This window comes from Anthonomus grandis, chromosome 14 (genome assembly GCF_022605725.1).
Source record: "Anthonomus grandis grandis chromosome 14, icAntGran1.3, whole genome shotgun sequence".
Classification (NCBI taxonomy): Eukaryota; Metazoa; Arthropoda; class Insecta; order Coleoptera; family Curculionidae; genus Anthonomus; species Anthonomus grandis.
In genome coordinates this window covers 14,002,817-14,026,455 of record NC_065559.1, presented here as the reverse complement: position 1 = coordinate 14,026,455, position 23,639 = coordinate 14,002,817, and the positions used below count along the sequence as shown (strand labels likewise).

At 31.6% G+C, this 23,639-nt stretch overlaps 1 protein-coding gene across 5 annotated transcripts in view; it reads right to left on the bottom strand.

The window, feature by feature from the left end:
- Positions 1–23,639, bottom strand: part of LOC126744646 (uncharacterized) — a 228,790-nt gene that overhangs the window by 183,005 nt on the left and 22,146 nt on the right. The window lies entirely within an intron of this gene.

Here is a 23,639-nt window from a genome sequence, read left to right as displayed (position 1 = left end):
CTATATTAAAATGCACAGATCTTACCTTTACGTGAAACTTGATGATATGATACATAAATTTTTTGCAGAGTTCTGAGGATGATCTTATAGAAATCAAAACATCGATACAAATTATTTTTTTAAATGATCTCAGAGCATATTATTTTGAAGTCTAACAACTAAGAAAAACTAAATAATATTAATTTATGATACAATTGCGAGATCTAGAATTTTGTTTCTGGCATTTAAAATATTATTCAATTGTTTTATAAGTTTATAAAACTAGCAGTATTTGTTAAGTAGATACTAAATTAGTATCATCTAAATAAAGCATGTTCTCTTGATCTTGATTATTAAATAAATAGCCGATTGCAATAGTAATAAAGAAATCAACTAACTTCTGCTAAAGATCTGGATAAGCTACTAAGACAAACATTTTTTATAAATTCCTTAAGTTTGCCTTGACTTTTAGATACAAATACAAAATCGTATAAATAGTAATCGTATATTTAATAAGTATAATGTACCTTATACTTATTACCAGTAACCCTCAATTTTATTTCGTTTTAAATTTATACAAGAAAAACTATAAAAGCAACCATAAATTATGGGAAGCTTTGACCAAAACCAACATGACGTGTGACAGATGTTAGTTATTATGATAATTATATTATTATATTTCATTTTAAATTTTAGAAACACCAATAATCTGCACACTATCAAGATTCTAATTTTATCTGAACCAATTCGTAATTGAATTCGAATTTAATGACTCGCTGCTACGAAACCCGCCCTTTATATGAATCACAAAAAAATTCTCGCTACAATCATGGCAACGTCAACTTTTGATGAGGGAGTTTGCCCATTCATCGTTCCTTCTTATAACCGAACTGTGGGAATATCGTTTTTGCAATCACAAATTGCATCGGACGTCTGCAAATCAGTCTAGTCACCGTGCGCCGCGTTCCCAATAATAAAATTTTCTCCATCGATCGATCGAAAGTTAATGGATATCGTCGGCGACCATCGTCGTCGAATTCTCCGATGCGCAATCTTTTTTTATAAATATTCGAAACCCCTGTTTATAAAGGCACTGGACCGATACAGTACCCGAAGAAACTTTTGCTTTTTACTTTATAAGCCGCTAATAACTACGTCGTGATTGATTTAGCAGAAAGTACCTCTTCGATGGCAATGATGCATTGTATGAATACATTGTAAAATATCTTCTGTGCATTTACGAAATGTTGTTGTTCAATTTAATAAAATACATAAATAAATGTACAGTGTGTTGTTTTCAAATAAGAGATCCTAAAAGACACCAACAATAAAAGATACATAACACCTAAATTCCACATAAAAAATATAATATTTTTTGGATTTTATGATTAGAGAAATTGGTGAATGTTCAGTAATGGCATTAGCATTACTTGCAGTAATTATTTAAATACCTATATTAATCTCACTTCTTTAAGTAAATTTCAAATGACCCCTATATCTAAAAATATGTCTGCTCGCTAACACCAAAATTCCTCATTCCCCTCCTAAAAATGAAGGAACCAGACGTGAGAGGAGTGGACAGGCACCTAAAAGGGAACCATTTTCATGTATATGAAGCATTTTGAATGTATACTTTACTATTTATAGTACTCAAATTAAGTAACTAATCCCGTAAAACCTCGCCGATTATCGAAAATACCGGCCGGTAGCGGGAGTGACGGGCAGCTCAAGTATATAAAAGAAAGGTATCAACAGCCTATGGTATGTTCATTTTTATTATCCTTTTTCTCTCATAAATTTATTGCTCTCACCCCCACATGTTGGTCCTTCGAGCCGGATATCCTTTCTAAAAAATACTGAGCCTCCACATACCAATATTCTCATATTATCAAAATTAAATAAAAAATAATTTTTAAAATCTCGTACTCCTACATTTAGACACTCTTATAAAAACCGCCACATCAGTTCCCTTATAGTTTCACCTGCTCATCAGTCGAAGAGATCCTTCTCAGCACTCCATTTTTAAGTGTAGGTACATGTTGATTGATGTTATATATGATAATTTTATGAAAATTCACAACAACATAATTGTATTAATTTCTGGACAGGAAAATTCTGAATTGGATAATCAAAAGGAAATTTTAGTGAATTTTGATAAAACTAATTTTGAAATTCAAATTATATTTTCTACACATTTTGAAGAAAATAATGGTACTCAAATTCAAACTCAATCAAAATATAATAATGCCAAACTTCCTAAAATTTCTGTACCTGTATTTGATGGAGATTTAAAAACAAGGCAGACCTTTATCAATATGTACGACTCTTTGATTCACAATAATGACTCTATCACTAATATTGAAAAGTTTAATTATTTGGTTAGTTATTTAAAAGACACTGATTGTCGTTAAATGTACACCATTGACAAGCCAAAATTATATAGTTGCCTATAATGCATTAAAAGCTAGGTATGATTATAAGCGTTTGATTGCTCATACTCACTGGCTCTCTATTCAATCAACTGTTCGAATTTCTCAGCTAGATACCTCTGCTCCTTTACGATTATTAGTGAATACTTTTTTGGAAAATATCTCAGTTTTGGAAAATTTAGGTTACCCTGTTAAGTTCTGGGATTTTATTTTATTTAATATGTTAATGGATCGATTGGATCAAGCGACTGCTACTTGAATTAGAATGTGGTTCAGAATTAGTCAAAGATGAAAACTTACATAACAACTTTCAATTACTTGTCAGTTTTTTAAATAAACAATGTTCAGCATTAGACACTGTTTTTTACTCTAATAGCTCTGTTAAAAGGTCGGAGTATGAGAAATCAAAGTCGCATTTTAAACTCAATGATAAAAAACCAAATAATCACTCTCAGTATAAAGCAAAACCTACTTCTAGTTTTGTCGTTAACTCACAACAAAATCAGAGGAACAGTGTAATAAATAAGAAAGTGTCCTGTCAGTTATGTCTTGAAGATCATCTCATATATAATTGCCCAATTTTTAGTGCAAAAAATCCAGGTGAGAGATTTTCTCTTATAAAAGAAAAGAGATGATGCACTAATTGTTTAGGTACGAAACACATGTCCTGGCACTGCAGTTCTCGTGCAGTGTGTCAAATTGCTCTAAAAAAAATCACACACTCTTACATATGGACACTCCTCTAGTCATTAATAGTAACTCTGGATCTGAAACCAATGTTCCTCTCTCCTCAAGTAATACGTCAAATGTTTATTGTAACTTAGCCACTACAGCCTCACTAGTCTCAAATATTTCTAGCACAGTATTATTAGCCACTGCTATTATAGAAGTCCGCGATGCAATGGGTATATATAAACTTGTTCGAGCTCTTCTAGATAGTGCCTCTTAAAGTAATTTTATAACCTAAAATGTTTAAAAAAATTAGGTCTATTAAGGTATTCTCTTTCCCTGGATATAAACGGTATCGGTCAAACTCACTCACGGGCTACAGGTGGCGTCTCATGTACTTTTAAGCCAGTAGGAAAACTCAACCCCTCTTATACACTCGATTTTGTTATTTTGCCCAAAATATGTAATAATCACCCTACTGTCTCTCTCCCTCAAGATTATTATAAAAATTTTTCTCATTTATCTCTCGCTGACTCAAAATTTTATAAATCTTGACCCATAGACATGCTCTTAGGTGCTGATATTTTTGGATATTTACTAAGCAGAAATTCTCTCTCTATGTCACTCGATAAACCTGTAGCACTAGATACCTCTTTTGAATGGATTGTTATAAGTAAAGTTTCTACCTCCCCCTCTCAAAATATCTTTCCTTCTAGTAATACTTATTTAACCTCTGTCAATAATCTCGAAGACACCATAAAACATTTTTGGGAAATAAAAGAGGTTCCTGCAAGCTCTAAGTTATCTTGAAATGATGTTTTGGTTGAGGAGCATTATGAAAAGACCACTTTTAGAAATAATGATGGCAGATATGTTGTTGAACTACCGTTCAAGGTGGCGGAACCCTCCTTTGATGGATCTCGAGATATAGCTCTGCGAAGGTTTTTATCTCTTGAAAGAAAGCTCTTAAAAAATAACTCTCTTTACAATAAGTATAATGAATGTTTAAAAGAATATCTTGATTTGGGACATATGTATCTCATTGATATTTCGAAAAATATTGGATGCTTACGGTCTTATTATATACCTCATCATTGTGTTCTCAAACCAGATAGCTCTACTAGCAAGTTAAGAGTTGTTTTTGATGCTAGCGCACCTGATTTAAATGGGCAAAGTTTAAATAAATGTCTTTATGCAGGCCCCAAGCTTCAACAAAATATTGTTACTATTCTCTTAAATTTTAGATTCCCCTCTATAGTGTTTACTGCGGATATAAAGCAGATGTATAGACAAATTTTAGTAAACCCTAAGCACACTCCCTACCAACGAATATTGCATCGATTCATCAATTGATCAATGATCCAATCCAGGACTTTGAATTAAAAACTGTTTCTTTTGGCGTTAGTTGTAGTCCCTATTTAGCCATAAAAACCATTTTGGAGGTAGGAAAAGAACGTTGTAAAGACTATCCAAAAGCTTAAGAAGTATTGAAAAATGATATTTTTTGTTGACGACATTCTCTCAGGAGAAAACTCTTTGCAAGATGCAATAAAGTTGCAAAACGATCTCATATTAATTCTTAGGTCTTCTGGTTTTGAATTACGAAAATGGGCCAGTAACCATCCCGATCTTCTCTCGCACTTACCTTCCTGTTCCAGGCTATTCAATCCTCTTTCATTTAACTCAAGTGATGACACTACTTTAAAAATTTTGGGACTCTCATGGAATTTCCACTTTGATTGTTTTACATTCAAAATTGCTCAAAGGGATATAGCTTGCACTAAGAGACATTTACTATCAAAACTTGCAAGAATATTTGATCCTCTAGATTTTTTGTCTCCAGTGACAATATCTCTATAAAGATTTTAATTCAAAGGCTTTGGAGTAGCGGGTGTGATTGGGATTCCCAGCCTCCAAAAAATATTATTGATACCTGAACTAAAATAAGAATGCAACTTAATAATTTATCTCAATTAAAAATTCCTTGGCGAATCATTGAAAATGATTTAGTCTCATCTCAATTGCACGGATTTTGCGATTCTAGCCAGGACGCATATTGTGCAGTAGTATACTTACGAAATTTGTATAAAGATGGCTCAATAAAAACCAATTTTTTAATTTCAAAATCAAAGGTATGCCCTTTAAGAAGGATTTCTATTCCCCGCTTGCTTAGAGTTATGCGCGGCCGTCTTACTCTCAAAATTGGTAACTTGTTTTGGGAGTTTTCTCTAATAAAATTAAAATTAATGTTAAAACTTATTAAAATTAAAACCCGACTGACCCAGGTTCCAGAGGTCTTTTTCCCTTGGATTTACTTACTAATAACTTATAGCGGGCGGGGCCCCCTTGGCTTACTCAACCTCATTCTAATTGGCCAACAAGCAATTTTGAACTTTTCGAACCCTCCGAAGAATGTCGCATTCAATGCTTATCGGCATTTGAGACTTCTTCTTTCTTTGTTTGTTACTTAAAAAGATTTATTGATAATTGTAAAACTCAACCCTCAAATCGCAAATATGGAATGTTTTCAATTTTTGAATTGGAAGAATCCTTGCTCCTCCTCATAAAGTTTGTTCAACATGAATGTTTTTCAGTTGAAATACACGCTCTTAATTCTAATAAAATTTTAACAAAAGTATTTCGCAAACTCACCCTATTTCTCGATAAAAAAGATATTTTACGCGTTGGTGGCCGTATTAAATATAGCCAAATTGATTTTGGTAAAAAACATCCAATTCTCTTACCTTCCAATAATCGTTTAACGGATTTAATTATAGAATATACTCGTAAAATTATGTTACACCCTGGCTTACAAACTCTTCAATATATTCTCTCCCAAAAATATTGGATTATGGCTCCAAAACGTACCATTCGTCGAATGATTTCTAAATGTTATAATTGTTTTCGCTCTAACCCTACGCCAGTTCAACCTCTCATGGGTGACTTACCCCCTAGTCGTCTAACAGCAAAAGGCCTTTGCTCATGTTGGTGTTGATTACGCCGGACCCTTCTCTATAACCTCAAGCCGTGTTAGTGGTACTAAGGTTTTAAAGGCATATGTTTGCCTTTTTATATGTATGGCAACTAAGGCTCTGCATATAGAGCTTGCTTCAGACATGTCAAGTGCTGCATTTTTGGCGCCCTTGCGTCGTTTTATTGCTCGAAGAGGTAGGATGAACCACATTTATAGCGATCAGGGAAGAAACTTTACCGGTGCATGAAAAGAAATTAGTTCTTAGAAGAAAAAATTGAATGGCATTTTAATCCACCCTATGCTCCAAATTTCGGAGGTTTGTGGGAAGCAGGTGTCAAATCAGTAAAAACACACCTTGTTCGTGTAATTGGTTTGCAAACACTCACATTTGAAGAACTTAATACCGTCCTCATTCAAATAGAAGGTGTTCTTAACTCTCGCCCCTTATGCCCTCAAAGCTCGGACCCAAATGATCAGCAGCTCAAGTATATAGAAGAAAGGAATCAACAGCCTATGGTATGTTCATTTTTATTATCCTTTTTCTCTCATAAAATTATTGCTCTCACCCCCACAGTGAATATCCAGAAAAAAGTTAAGGACATGGCTTTAATAGTTCTCATTTACGTGTTTGTAAATGGTCTCCTTAAGATAAGCCCAAAAATAAAAGTCATTTGGAAATAAATCTGAAGATCTAGGAAGGCATTTAATATCGCTAGTCATATTAATAAGACGATCCGCAAAAGTACTTGTTAGAAATTCTTTTACCATAAGTGCATTAGGAGCAGGATAACGGTCTTATTGAAAATAGACCAATCCCAGGTCTAAATCAAGGAGAATTTAAATGGCAGCAACAATAAGATGGTTTTGCAGCAACTTAAGGTATTTTTGGGAGTTTAAAGTACCCATCAATAAAAAATCATCCTATAATATGGTCGCTCAAAATACTAGCCCAAACATTTGATTCTTGATGAAAGTAATTACGGAAATTAAGACTTGTGTGCCCATTTTCCCGAGACCAATATTGAACAACGGAAGGATTATGTTTTCCATGTAATAGAAAAGAAAATTCATCTAAAAATCGAATATTTGGTAAAAACTTTTCATTTTCATTTGCTTTTTTTATTGTGGTTTCAAAAAATTCTATTCTTCTCCACTGGTCTTCGGAAAATATCTGCTGAGTTATTGAAATATTTGTACACATATTTTTTCCAAATATTGGTAACATTTTTATAGTCCATATTCAGTTTCTTACATTCAGTCATTTTTGGACGCTTTCGATAGAAGGTTCATGACTTAAATGTGGCAAGATAAAAGGATTCCCCAAAATTCGAAACCATCTAAAATAATTTTTTTGTAAGGAATCGCTCTATATTAAAATTAATTTGAAATCAAATCCCTATATTTTACTGCCGAATTGCCTCCATAAGAAAACATTTATTAATTTGAATTGCTTCGGAAGGAGTATAGAAAATGATACAAATTGGCGAATGAATCACTACTCTTATTAAGTTCTTAACAGGCGAAATGTTGCAACGTCGCAGTCGCGACAGTAACCAGCATACTGTCGCGACTGCGGCATTCAAGGTTGGAGCTCATTATTTTAAATTTTATTTTAGTAAGCGTCTGACGTGGGTGGGGATTGTATCTCTTGCGGCAAAATTTTAAAAAATGTTACGCGGCATTGGTATGATATTTTTCTATTGCAGGAATTACACATCATGTAAAAGCCGCATAGATTCGTAATCTAATTTTTTTCTGCTGTGCATTGCGTTTTGAAAATTAAAGTGTTGTTCTTATTAAAATAAATATAAACTCTAATCAAAATAGAATTTCTTTAAAAAAATTACAATAGCGCTTTAAAACTGACCAGTGTAGTATGCATCATAGCAAAATGAGGTCTGTTGATTGTGCCGTGCCGAAAAGAGCAAATCAGACGATCCCAATCCGCCGCGCCGCTTATCAACCAGAAAGTAAGCGAGACGCGGCGTTGTCTTTTATAATGCCTATGTGTAGTCTTCTATTCGCCAACCTGTATACAGCCAGAATAAGTTAAGAAAAAAATAATAGCGCTTCAAAATTCAACAGTGCACGGTGCAGTCTCACATCAAAATAAGGCATGCCGATATTATTATTGTTATTATGTAAAAAATAAAAACAGCAAATATCTATCAGACGACCGGACGTAGCCGCTCATCGACGAGAAGAAGCGGTGTCATAATTTTGAAAAACCGTGATCTTCAATTCCCCGACCTGTATATTGCCGAAAGCAGGAGCGGGTGGTAAAAAATATAACAGATTAGCTAAACTGTTAAGACAAAGATGTGTAAGTGAAACCTTAAACTATTCAGTCTGGATAGAGAGACAAGTAATTGCTGCGTAAGAAAAATGAGAATAAAAAATAAAGATAAGCGCATATAGGCATTGTTTGGTTGATGAACAGGAAAAATCTTAGGAATTTATGTCACTATTTCCCAATCAAACATGCTTGCAATATATGAAAACTGAACATAGGCAACGCATTTCCTCTATCGTTTTTTGGACTTGAATATTGCTAGTATGTTCCATTTTATTACTTTTTGCCTTAGTTGACTTCTTATTAAATTTGAACTTATGATAGTGTGGGTTTAATGAGTTTGCCATGGATTGTATAAACGTCAATTGTGCATTTTTATGTATTTAAACAATAACTAAAATTTAAAAATAAAAATAAAATGTTTTGAAATGGATTATTCGGGCTAAAAAAAACTTTATTACTTAAATTTTAGTTCAATTTTTGCACTACAATATCAAGCAACATTTTCAACCAATGCAATATTTAATAGAAAAAAATTTTTTTTTGAACAGAAAATCCACACAAAATTCAATCTGTGAAAAATTTTATTTAGTACAAATTGATAAGGCTACATACTTAGAAAACTGTTCGGTTCGTTATTGTAAAAATCTGGCAATACGACTCACCATTCCACAACCTTTAAAGTTAAACCAAAAGTTAAAAATTAATGTTAAATATGTTCAAAAATGCTTAATTAAATATTGACCTATGTGTAGAAATATAACCCTGTACAAGGTGGGATAAGATGACCTCAAGGACCTTTGAAGAGTGGCATAGAAGTTAATGAGCCCTATAAGACTATGCTGTTCGAACCTCTGTCGTCGGTATCCGATCCTAGCATCAGTAAGATTCAAACTTTAAAATCTGGGTAACTAAAACCAAGTATTGAAGTTTCGTCTCCTTAAATTAATTTCTTTGTAAAACGTTAGGATTCGTGAAACCATAGAAATGTAGGAGTAAGAATGAAATACTATTAGCTTAGCGCGACGTTTCGCCGTTTAAATTCCAGCCAACACATAAACTTAAAAAAATAGGAACGAGTTTTTGAAGAAAGGGATTCCTCCCTATTTTGTTATGTGAGTTCTGTGAGACGTAAGTTACTAATTACTTTATGACTTTAAAAGTTGAAGGCACAAAAGAACCTTAAAAATAGATATGTATCTAAAGCATTTAGTTTAGGTACTTGAAGTTGTTATTTTATAGACATTTGCAACATCTCTCGTAGGCCTGGAATTTTGGGTTATCATTATAACCCAAAATTTCAGGCAATGCAACGCAACAATGTTATGTTTTTTAAAAGGTTAAGGAAAAGTACGAAAAACCTGCAAACCAGTAAAATACCTGAGTTTATAACATAGTTTCAAGAGAGGATGGTTTTGGGAGCTTTTAAATCACAAATTGGGTTACTCATTTATCAGTTTTAAAGTGAGGTTTATGTGTGTTGGTTGTGCTTGTGCCCTTATTTGTGCTTTCCTGAATTTCTAGTCTTATTCAAGATAAGGGTTGTCACTGAGCATTATTTCACCTAATTGTTTATTTATTTTACCCATTATTTTTTATGTACTTTTATTTATACCTAATTGTGTTTAATAAGTATTTCATTAGAATTTTGCGTACTCGTGCTAAGTATACGTGACTGATACCTTGGCACCTTAAATAACGCTAACGGGGTATCACGTTAGTGTCAGCGCTTGTTTTCCAGTACTGCCCGCCGATAGAGCCAATTTGTTTACTTAAGTAGCTGGATGTCTGATGCACATCCAGTAGTTGTTGGTTTATGGTGTGCCCACATCAACTTGTTTTTGTTTGCTATTTAAATGAGATATCAGTTGTTTGATGTTATTCTTTTAATTGATCGTAAAGCAAAGCTATGAGGCTAGTTAGTCTTCATGAAAGCATGTTATTTTTATACCATTGTTTATGTCAATATGGCTTTATAATGCACCTCTTATAAAATATCTAATAAGGTAAAATATTTGCTCACAGGTACTTTACTTTTTTAGGTTTGTATATAAATGTCGTGTTATCTCCTCGCACCTCACCATTAAATTAAAAATCTTACATTTCATTCTATGGTTTATGTAAGTACATTATTTATAACTTGTGACTATTATTTATTGTCGTTTTCTACCGTTTTATTAACGAATTAAGCATTTCAAACACGCTCAATCGGATTTACCGTCCTACAGTTGAGGCGCTGAGAACCAGAGCGGACTATCCCACAAAATCATAGACAAAATCATAGATATTGGACTAAGGCGTGTTTTCGATACTTAATATTACATTTTTCAAAGCCAAAGTGGACCATCTGAGTTGCAAGCATCCTATAACAGATGGCGCCACTAAATAGGATGGTCCACCCTGTCGATCTTAATGATAAATCGGTGCCAGAGCGGACTATGTGGCTTGATCCGCTTTGGTATTTATGATAAAGATTGTTTACCGTGGGTTAGTCCAGTTCATAAACGATACGCGTGGTAACGTTTAACACTTTATAAAGCTAGTAATACTTATTTATTAGAGTTTAGTTTAAAAAATATGGCCTCAACTAGTTGCTCAGGTCCAGGAACATCCCAGGAAATAGAAGGTTGGTGTTTTTGTTTTTTAAACTTTAGTAAATCGATATTTAGCTAATCCTAATCTAACTTTTAGAAACAAGTTCAGATGGTCAAAGTGAGCCCTCGGAATTTGAAGACAATGGCAGCTCTGATGATTACCAGCCTTCAATTTCACAGTCAGAACCCGAGAGCGATTCTAGTAATACTATTGATAACAATGTTTTTCAAGAATCTTTGTTAGAAGAAAGCGTAAAAAAAATCAAGAAAGCATATGAGAAACGAGAGTGAATGGAAAAAAAACAAACGTAAATATTTTCGAGCTAGTGGTAAGAGTTATACCAATGTAAAAAACCAAATTGTTCCCGCTAAAACGTTTTTACCTGCAGACTGTTGCTGTAAATTAGAATATTATAAGTTAATCATTCCAGAAATTCAAACGGAAATCCATAAGAAATTTTATGGACTAGCTAATTTCGACTTACAGACCGGATACATATTTTCACAAGTTAAAGTTAAGCCAGTGGCTCGTCATTATACCATAAATAATGCTACTCCTACTAATAAATCAAAACATATGACGAGAGAATATTATTTACTTAATAGTCAAGGAAGTGACGTTAAAATATGTAAAAACTTGTTTAAGCAAATTCTAATGGCGTCAGACCGTAAACTTGATAAAACCCTTAAGAAAAAAAATAAATTAATGCTACCACAGGATCAACTTCATTAGAACCTTCTTTTGTGACTTCATTAGAACCTTTCCAACCTATGTTTCCCATTACTCAAGGCATAAGACGGACAGAAAGTACCTTTGTCCCGACATGAATATTAGAATTCTTTATACTGAGTATAAGAAAAAAGCAGCTAATCCTGTGTCAGAATTTAAGTTCCGTGATGTATTTAATAGTAAGTTTGATCTTCATTTTCACCCACCTATTGTAGACTCCTGCAAGAAATGTAGCAAAATAAATTAAAATATGAAGTAGATGAAGGAAAGGAAAAGGAACTAAATTTATAACTAGAACTTCACCAACGAAAAGCGCAACAACTACGCGATGCCATGAGTCTAGATGCCCAAATGTCACAGGACGAAGTTACAGTTATAGCCTTCGATCTGATGAAAACATTGCCTACGCCCGTCATCTCTACAGGTATAACCTATTATAAAAGGCAATTATGGACAATGGACAAAGGCAATTATGGCAATGTGTACTTCAAGATAGTATCTTGGAGTACACAATTTGCAGAGCAATGAAGCCACGATGTTTGTATGGGATGAATCATTAGCATCTCGTGGATCACAAGAAATTGGATCATGTCTTATGTATTATTTTAAACACGACTAAGTAAACTTAAAATTAAGTAACGACCAAGAAAGTTATATTTATATTCTGACGGCTGCGGAGGTCAGAACAGAAACATTAAAATGGCTTAAATTTGCCATTATGTTGTTCAATCTCAGGAATTTACGGTAGAAGAAATTCAGCATAACTTTTTAGTTAGCGGTCATTCCTTTTTAGTTTGCGATAGAGACTCTGGTGTAATTGAAAAAAATAAAAAATTCTTTCCCAATATTTATGTTCCTAATGATTGGGTTAATGTCATTACAAGTGCAAAGAAAAAAAATTCTTTTAAAGTTGTTCAAATGAACCAAAACAATTTTTTTTCTACAGTCGGCTTAGAAAAACTAATTACAAACAGAAAAATAAGTTCAGATTCTACAAAAGTAGAATGGTTAAAAATGCACTGTATTATAATAAAAAAAAGGATCCATTTATAATTTATTTTAAATATGGTATAAGCGAAACTCAACCCTTGCAAAAGTTTAATGTTCAAAAAAGAAATGTTTCAAAAGATAACATACAGGGACCTTTGCCTTTATTTTACCCTACCGGACACTGTGTAACTTTCGAAAAAAAAAGACCTCTAAAGTTAATTGAGTTCATTCCGCCAATTTATCACAATTTGTTTCACTCTTTAAACTGTTCGTCAGCAGCACGGGATGAAATTCCTATAGTTGATAAAAATGATGAATAGTTTTTCTCTCTATTTCTTTAGAAAATGAATATATTTCTCGTTGTTTTTGCAGAAAAAAACTTTTATATTTTTTTGTATAGTTTTAAGTTAATTGTTCATTTTGAAATAAAAATATGTAAAAAAATTTATAATTTGCATTATTTGGTTAGAGTCCATTATGGAAATTAATTATACTTCTATAAAACCAAAACGAACCAACCCACATTTTTCCTTTTTTTTTAAATATAGTATTATTTTCTTAGATATATTAAAAAATATATAATTTTTAGTATTGCAACATAAATTAAATTCAAATATAACCTTTTAGAAGTGTACAAAAAAATGCATATTTTTTAAACCTAATTATCTCCATTTAAAGTCAGTCAGGGATAGTCCGCTCTCAACGCCTCAATTCATGTCTTTACTTTCAGTGCCTGGGGAATTAAACCAGCGAGACATGGCACTAAACTAATAGTGTTTCATCCCTACTCCTAAATTCCGACGAACCCTAACATCTTGCAAAGTAAAATCAATATGACAAATTGGATTTGATGGAACTGCTACTTGAATAGACACCTATACCTTATTAAAAGGACTTAGGCGGTTTGAGGTAACGGTGAAAAAGGGCATCGAGTTCCAGTACTAAATGCCCTGAAATCAATATCATAGTGGCATAATAATATGCAGAATAAAAGTGACTGATGCAAAAGAAAACTACTTTAACGTTTGCATGTTTTGTTTATTAATTTATTATAATTATAATATTTTCATCTATTTGACAACCTTGTTTTTTACCACTTTAAATTTGTAACTCTTGGTAAATCTATTATAATGCGCTAACCTTGAATCGGCTTTTGTGTTCAGTCGATCCTGTCTTTAACCTACATAAGGAGTCAAAAAAAACATAAAGATGTAAACATTTGTTCTTAGTTTCATGTGAGACTTAATACTGTACCGATGCATTTCCTTTTACGGAATTTCAATGTCAGGCGGCCAAGTACGTTCGTAACCGTTCATTTACTTTCAATCTTAATTGTTTCTAATGTCGTCGAAGGAAGCTGGCCTTATTTTAAAATATAATGATCATACTTGCGCATTACAAATATATTATGATTTTTTATTTTGTTTAAAAATTTTAAAATACTCATAGTTTTCTATGGAAAAATAAATAAAAATTGACGTTATGTACTAAAAATAGAATATTGGGATCGCAAAGCCATGCGGTATATATTTTATTTGTTATTGGTTTTTCATTTTTGTATATGAAATTATAATAATAATTCGATTTATGGCACATGGAAACATACTATAACAGTAAGAATATAGGATTATTATCCAAAAAAAATTAAAGAACAAGTTAATATAAAAAGTTATAGAGAAGTGCAAATGCTTAGCAAAACACCAATTATTCTTACAAAATAACAAATCACAACCGACAGGACACGGCAATTTTACCTTTATAGAAACTTAAACTTAATAGAAAAATAATAAACTTAACTTAAACTGTATAGAAAAGTTGAAATTGACCAAAAATATAGTATCACATAAACTAAAAATGGCAATTCTTTAGATTTATTGCTTTGCATAATCGAGAAATTTATTATAATAAAATGGGAGTAGGCAAATAATTTTCTTCTGGTAATATTTTCTAAGCACAGTTTCGAGATGTCTCGCTCTGTAGATTTACTAGTAAAATTATCTAAACTCGCGGTTTACCGATCATTCCAATTTTATGTAAATGATGCCTTCCTCCATCTAAATATTGTCTTCCTCAGTAAAGCGCCCTTAGATGGAAGTAACTCTTTCTGAATACTCTTATTTTCCATGAGTAAAAAATGATTTGTCATCTTAACCAAGATGTTTGGGTCATGATGTGTCTGTATGAGTGTTTTAATCTCACTGATTGGTATTTATTGTTGTTCTTTGTTTCTAATAGATATTTTTGTACGTATCTTGCAATAAAAGCTCTACGATTGGTTGTAGCTACTCAACATAGATGATTAACAATAAAATGTATGTGCAACTTCTAATTTGTATTACTGTCGCTTTAACAATACACATTTTAGACACAAAAAGACCAATCCTATAACAATATTAAAGCAAGGGGATTTTTGCATTGAGAATTTTTTAATTTATCTTATGCTGTCTGTCTTTATGTATTATGATATTTTATTATTATATGTGTGTAAGTTTTCAAGATATTTTGCTAAACTAGTCTATTTTCTAAAAGTTTTACTACCAAGTTGATGATAAGTTAATGAGGTATTCAAAGACATAAACAAACTTGAAATTATAAATAAGAAATTTTCATTTACAATGGTCAAAAATACTAAAAATACTTTCTGCCATTTAAATTATCCCTGATTTAGATTTGAGATCGATCTATTTTTAACAAAACGGCTGTCCTGCTCATAATGTGGTTATGCTAAAAGAATTTTAAACAAATAGGTTTTCTAAGCGTCATATTGGTGAGACTGGCGATATTAAATGGCCTACTAATCTCCAGATTTGACTCCAAATCTTAAGTGCAGTCTCTAGGCCTCTGTTGGCCTACTAAATTTGTTTTTTGTAAACACAAATTTAGTAGGCCAACAGATTTAAAAGTTGTTGAGAGAAACTATTGTAGAAGAACGAAATGCAATTTATGAGTCAAATTTTTAAATTTAATACAAGAAGTAATTTTTTTAAGTTCAAACAGTAGCAACAATTCCAACTTTATCTACATTTCTACATTAGGTATAAACAAATTTTATCTTTTTAACTTTGAGAGGATTAGATGTAATTACTCAATTAAACGCCAATCTAGATTTTGGTTCTCGTATTTTTAAATTCCCCCACACAAAAATTATAATCTTTTTTATAAAACTTAAAATAATTTACCTAATAATTTACATGAAAGTTTCAGTCAAATTATTCTATCAAGATGTATCCAAAAAATTAAAATAACTGGTGTAGTCGGGTTGGAGTTTGAGGCAATGAATATATTAATCTCCTAGTAATATGTTACATAATAGCTCTGCAATATGGTTACCTTTTAAGGTTTAATATAGTTCAATGAAATATGTATCAATCATGTATCAATTCTGGAGTTTGATTTTACTTACATTGATTTAACTTTTACAGTCTTTACTCGTAACATAACAATATTATAAATGAGTAAAAAATGACACTATGGCCGATTTGTTTTCTTTATCATTGAAGTATTTGCTATTCACTTTTCCTCTATTTATACTGGTAATTTTTACGTAGGGTCTCGTAATGCTTAAAATAATTATAATTATTCTGATAGGTTCAATGTAGTGTGTTATAGATTAATAAGCCTTACTGATATATAATTTGCACTTTTTATGGTAGACATTCATAAGGGAGCTGGATATGATCTAATGCCCAACCGAGTGTTGTATCTGCCTTTTTATTATATTACTAACCCGGTGCCCGACACGTGGAGTATGAGACACCCAACTTTTGCTTGCAGTATTTGTATGCAACGATTGCGGTATTTTTTTTCATTTCCTGAGCATAGCCTTCAAGGCCTGAGTAGCTTCTGTTTACCTCTTCCTACTTAACCGCTACCGCATAGCCAAACATGCCGCGCTAGTCGAGGAGAATACTTTAAAGGGCTAAATACGTGTCGGTAGAATTGATGCTCGAAAAGGAAAACGGAAATTAAGAGGGTACCTTTTTCAAGAAAAAGATGGAACCAAATGGAAAAAATAAAAAATTCATTGCAGTTCTCAAAGTTATTCTTGGACTGCTTTGTATAACGGGAGTTTTCTAAAGTAATTATATCAATGAGGCGCTTCGAATTTTTAGTATTATTTTTATAGTTTGATCACAATAGCAACCGTGATCGATTAAGACTTGGTAAGCTAGCCCATATTAGAGCAGTTTGTGATAAGTTTAATTAAAACTATTAGGCCGCCTATTCCCCTTCAGATTATCTTGCGATTGACGAAAAGCTTAAGTCATTTGGAGGTAGATACTCTTTCAGACAGTACATGCCAAATAACCCTGCGAAATATGGCATAAAGATGCATTAGTGTATGCGAAAACCTTCTATGTTTTAATTATGAAATTTTATGTTGGTAAGAAGCCTAAAAGGACCTTTTAGACTTAGCAGCAGCCCTAAGAATATGGTGGATCGATGAGTAGCTGCTGTGTTGTGACGCAATATTATCTTTGATTACTGGTATTCCAATCTGGACCTTATAAATAATCGTAACAGAAAAAACAAGTCGTGTTTTTCACCGGAGGTTTTAAACCTCAAGAAAAGAGAAATATCTTCGCCTCTGTTTGGTTTCCAAAATAAAAATACTATTGTTTTCCAGGGTCCAAGAAAAGGAAAGGTCATTATTTTGCTGTTCTCTCTGCATCACAATAATACCATTAATGAAGCAGATAAGAAGCTTCCAGAAATAATACCTTTTTGTAATTTTACTAAATGTAGAGTAGGTGTAGTCGATAAGCTTTTAGCCTCATATAACGTATCACAGCCGACGCGGGCCACTAACAATGTTAATACATAAAAAATTGTTCAAAAGAAAAGTCACCAATGTTAATACTTTTTTATGTTCCTTTTGCTCTGCCATCAAGTTATTAATTGAATTTTTTGAGAAAATAAATTTGATTTTTATAGAAGGTATTTATTTCGTTGTTAAAATAAAAAATAATTATATAAAAGCATATGATAAAAAACAGTGCGACCAAATTCCAGATTTTTTTAATACGGGTATGCCACACCTTAAGTTTCAGAACTCATAATGTTATCCCATGTGTGCAGCGCAGGGTTAACTAATCATTAAAACTTGGTGAGTTGTCAAATAACTGGAACTTATTAAATGTTTGCCCAATCCTCAAAACTAAAACAGGAATGACATTTTAAATTAAAGATTCATAAGCATCTTTATTTTTCATATTTTCTTTCTTCATCTTTACTTCTATTCCAAAACTTTTTGATTTTGTTAAAAAACTTTTAACTTTTTCATAGTTTATCTAGAAGTTATTGTCAACTAGCAGCATTGGCTTTGTCAAAGGACGTTTAGTCGAGACAAAACTTTTTTCTATTCTCAAATTATATTTTAACCAATTTGAAAAAATGAGTCAAACTAATGCTATCTATACAGATTTTAATAAGGTTTTTGACAAAGTCAAGCGTAATATTTTGATTGTTTTTATCATTGTGAAATAAATCATATTTAACGAGTCAAAATCAGCAGGTAAAAATAGGAAGTTGCTTGTCCATACAATTTAAGGTCTCTTCAGGGGGTTCTCCAGGATCCCCACCCCTCCAGGTTCTCTTGGACCACTACGTTTTAGTCTTTTTATAAAGTAGCGGGTTGGGAAGTAATAATAATAATAATGATATAATAATCTTATATCAAGAGTTATGCATTTCGATGAATGGCGCGACATCTAGTAAACGCAGCTAAAACTAAGGTTTGAACATGAAAGATAAAACTATAACGATAAAGGCGAATAAGCTCGAATTAATATTGAACGTCTACAGAGTACTATAGTAGCGCGGGGAGAAGAGGTTATTTAAAAAAAGGTTAAAATTAAGAAGAAAGTTGGAGAGGGAGGTATGCATGATAAGTATTTCTTAAAAAGGATATTAAGCCGGAAGGTTGTGTGTACTTTAGGAGTTAAAAAATAGATTGCTATCAAACTTAGTCTATTCATTGACACAAACAAAATCTGGTGATTTTATGGCTTTATAAATTTCGAGGATCTCTAAAAGGTCTAACCTTAAGCCTTTTTGACAAATGAAGAACCTCTGTCTGCCTCCGGTGCGAACCTATGTCTAGCCTTGATGATATGGTTGGCGAAAGGTGAAGAAGTATTATTAATAAATTTATTTACGTTATTTTCTGTTAGTTTGGTATGTTTTTTTATTCTAGTTTCAATGTTTCTTTCGCTTTGCCCGATGTAACACACATTACAGTCAGGATAAGATCATTTGAGTCTGATCGGTCGGTTGCAGGAATGTTATTTTTAGTGTTAACCAGGTGCATAGATAAATTATTAGAAGTATTATAGCACACACATAATTGGCTGCCTGAGTGTCTTAAAAACTTTTGGCAACTTGGCTGGATAATTAATCGAAATAAGTAATACTATTGAAATATAGTTTTTAATTCTTTTTTAAAGTCATTTAAAGAAAGAGGAATATTAAAAAGTCTGTGAAAAGTGAATTAAATGCTGCGAATTTTTGGTATGAAAGGATGGTTAGAAGAAAAACGGATAACATTATCAGTTGCTGATGGCTTTCTATAATATTTCAAACTCCAATGAATCTGTATTAGATTTCTTGATCAATAAATCTAAAAAGGGTAGACGACCCTCACTCTCTTTTTCAAAGGTAAATTTACTGCACCTATAAACGGAATTTAGATGTTTAAAAAAATCTTGCAGATCTTTTTCCAAACCGGTGAAAATAGTAAAAACATTGTCCAGGTACAGAAAAGGTGACAAATTAGAACATATGGCCAAACCTGTCTCCGGAGAATAGAACTTTTCATTAGTTTGAAAAAAGTTTTTCTTTTAAAACGATATCTATACGGGAACAAATTTCTAGGATTATATGGGTAGGTAGATTAGAATTTAAGAACAAATTTTAAAAAGGCTCTTTTTGCCAATAATCTAAAGTTCTTTCGAAGAATCCCATCTTCAAAAGACATTGTTATTTTGCAGAATTGCAACAATAAAATATTTTCCTAATGTCGCCAAAATTACATGCAGTTTACTAGAAGTAAACAAATAAATATTAAATTAGACCCTACGCATAACTTCTCTCACCATTTTGATAATATAACCTTTAAAGCAAATAGACTTTTGGGCTTTGTAAAGTAAATATGCGGATATTACGACTCTCTTAGTATTGAAGTCACTATATGTCAATCCAATCTTCAAATACAATAAGGTTACCTAGCTATTAAAATAATATTGATCGAATTAAAATTATTTAGTATGAACTTATAAAGTTTATAAAATAATATTTATAACTGGGATAATTTTTAGTACTAAACAGATTCTGTCATACCTGTCTCTAAATGAGATATCATAAAGAAGGAAATGGTATCCGGTATATTTTGCATATAGAGTACTGATTAGCTTGACAAGATATCCGCCGGAATGGCTATCTGTGTTTCCCAATACCTTCTTATGCAACCAGAAACATATATACTAAATAATCAAATTAGTAGAATCTTTGCAATTCTTTATAGTTATGCACATGCTTTAAATTTCTTTTACATTATTCCGAAAAAAATTAAAAAATGTGCAAATGTTGTTACTTTAGGCTATTATTTATTGTATGTGGATATTAATAAGAAATTTCATATTGCCGCACTTCTTAAATTTGAATGGAGTCGAATGAATCATTCATTCGTCGATCGAGTAAATAAATAAAAAAAATGTAAGGTCTATTTAAATACTCGCCATAAATGTAATGTAATTTGATTATTCATCTTATGATGTTTAGGTGTAGGTTTTTATGATGTGACTTTGTAACCTCAATTTTTTCAAACATTTGCTCTTATCTGGCCACATAAAAATGATAATCAAATGACTACTCTTGCCACACACTTGTTTATATCTGCAGTTTCTAATATTGTAAGGTATAAATAACAATTCTTCTTTGCATCTACCCAATAAGTTATTGACTAGCTCGTTTACTTCGGTTATTGCTTGTCATGAAGAGAAGAGATTTTTCTTATATTTCTGCTTTAAAACCCTAATAAAAATTATAGGATTCGGAAGAACAATTAGGATCAAGAAAATACATAATATATCGTCTAAATCCGCCCCTGTATAGCTATGTAAACTTTGTACCATTTATGCTATAAAGTTGGTTGGATTGCAGGATTCAATGTAATTTCAAAAACAAATGATGGCAGTCGCGATGTTATTTATTTCCACTGTATGTCTTTAAAGGCGTGTAACGAAAACCAGCATCGGCGCGCAATTATTTATGATTATGCTATAGCAGCACTTGCTAAGAACCAAAAGAAAAAGAATCATTCGTAATACCTTTTGCACATGTAACCTTAACGCCATCAGACGCCTAGTTGCCTTGCCATGAATGAATTTGTGAAAGTCTCTTAACTTCTTTATTCGGTATTCGTTTGGTCGGCTGGTTTCCATACTTGGAAGTAACTACAAGAATCAACGATTTTGTAATGATTATCAGATTTTAGTAACTATGATGGTCCATTTGGAATTTAAATTAAATTCGTAAACGCCAATAGTTAATTATATATAGTATGTTCACTTATAGATCACTATTACTGTATATAGGCTATGTTTACACCGTTTCATGGAAATAACTTAAAACTAAAAAGCTTAACTAATTGAAAGTATTTGTAGACAAAAATTTTACATTTAAGATAATTTGGTTTTTCTCACTTCCCGATACTCCATTGCTCGCACAATTCAACTTTTAATTATCTCGTATGATTGCATAATCATTTTATTTTACAAACCAATCAATACTAAAAACTAATAATAAATATACCGGGTGACACAAAAAAAAGGGAACACTAAATAATTGTTATTAAATTGATAAATGAAATTTGGTATATCGATAGAGTAGTTATAAGAGCATCTTTTGACATATTCTTTTGTTTTACATCACTTCCAGTTCAACAGGAAGTTGCACTAACACTTGGTATATTGTTAGGTATTTCAATAAAAAATAATATTCTGAAAACAATGATACTGTATTTTCTACTTTATGTTTTATACTCATAGAAATTTTTTTATAATTTAGAGTGCTATGAATGCGTTCAAAGTTTTAATTTTTAATCAAGTAATCACGGAAAAATAATTTTCATAGCATTTTATGACTTAAATCTTTTACACGCCTATTTAAACTGTCCAAACCATTAATTTTCGCATTTACTTTATTATATAAATAGCACATTATTGGGAACAACCACTTTTGAAATGCGGTTTCTTTTTTCCAATAATTTGATATGATTATTTCTTAAATCGGCTGATAAATAAGCCCATAAGAAGAAATTCTTAAATCTAAAATTTCTTAAATCTAAGTCACATAAACGCATTCAATTAATAAAAATAGCATAGAAGGCTTTTTTTTGATTTCTTGAATAGGCTGCGTTATGACGCGTTCTTCTTGTATTTTTAAATTGACATAATACATGACATCTTGTTAAGCGCAATTATTATTTGTTATTTAAATAAATTTGCTAATATTTGAAATGTTTACTAATGAAGAAAAAGTTGATATGCCGTACTCCGGTATTCCCGCGCATACTTACTTTCATTAGACCAGAAGGTGGTCGTTTCGAACAAAACATGTAAAAAGTTTTATTTTAAATAATTTATAAACCTCATATTTTTCTGTTTGTTTGCCGTTTGTGTGTACCTATGTTATGTTAGGTAAATGGTAAATAAAATATGTACAATTAAGATATTGAAAAAAATATTATATTGAAAAAATTGTTCATTTATTCTCAAATAGTAATATGACGTTTGACAAAATATGATGTGTTATGTCATTTGAAAAAAATACGCAGGCCTGTTATTACAATGCTTTCTGTTTGTTCATTTTTGTGAATTAGTTTTTTTCTTTTTATGGGCTTATTTATCAACCGATTGAAAAAATAATCATATCAAATTATTGGGAGAAAGAAACCGCATTTCAAAAGTGGTTCTTTCCAATAATGTGCTAATGTGCTAAATAGGCGTGTAAAACATTTAAGTCATAAAATGCAATAAAACTATTTTTCCGTGATTACTTGATTGAAAATTAAAATTTTCAACGCATTCCAACGCAAACTAAAATGAAGCCAAGATAATAAAACAAATATACTTAAAACAGTGTCTTCTAAAAGCTCACTGATAGTATAATAGCATTTTCATATGCTATGTTTTTTTGTTGTGAATGAAATAAGATTTAAGAACTTCTTAGTTAATATAACTTAATTTTAATTTCTTAATGTCTGATAGTGACGATTCTGATGTTTTACTTCAAGAATTAATAAGGAAATATAAACTATACAATTTACGCAATAAAAACAAACTTGCTTTAAATTTAAGAAATATGGCAACTAGTTAAGCTAATGTGGAACAAATCAATAACATGAATACAAATAACAGCAGTAATATAAACAATATAACTGTAAACTATTCTTTAACTTAACTTTTAAAACTAGTACATATATATGAATACTATCCCAAATTTTGATGAAAAGCCACATTCTTTGGCTGTTTTAATAAATAAATTAATAATTTTTATAGGTGATGAAATTAACAATAGTGTTATATGTAGGACAATTATTGGAAAATTAACTGGCAAGGCTCGAAGTTTGATTGCCTCTAGAATAAGCGAATTTGAAATTTGGGATAACATAAAAGGCGCGTTAAAATTAAGTTTTGGTGATCACAGAAATCATGATTGTTTAGTTCAGGATTTAATTACATTAGATCAGCATTTAAATTCAAATAAAGGCGAAATACTATATAGTTTTGCGTTGCCAAGATGCGCGATCTTTAGTCATTTCAAAATTTAACATCTTAAATTTAGTAGCGGCAGCCCAAGAATTAATAACTAAAAACTGTAACGAATTAGGCTTAAAAACTTTTATAGGAGGTCTAGCAGAACCTCTACAAAATATTATTAGAATTAGAAATCCAGAAAAGCTAAAAAAAGCAGTGTCTCT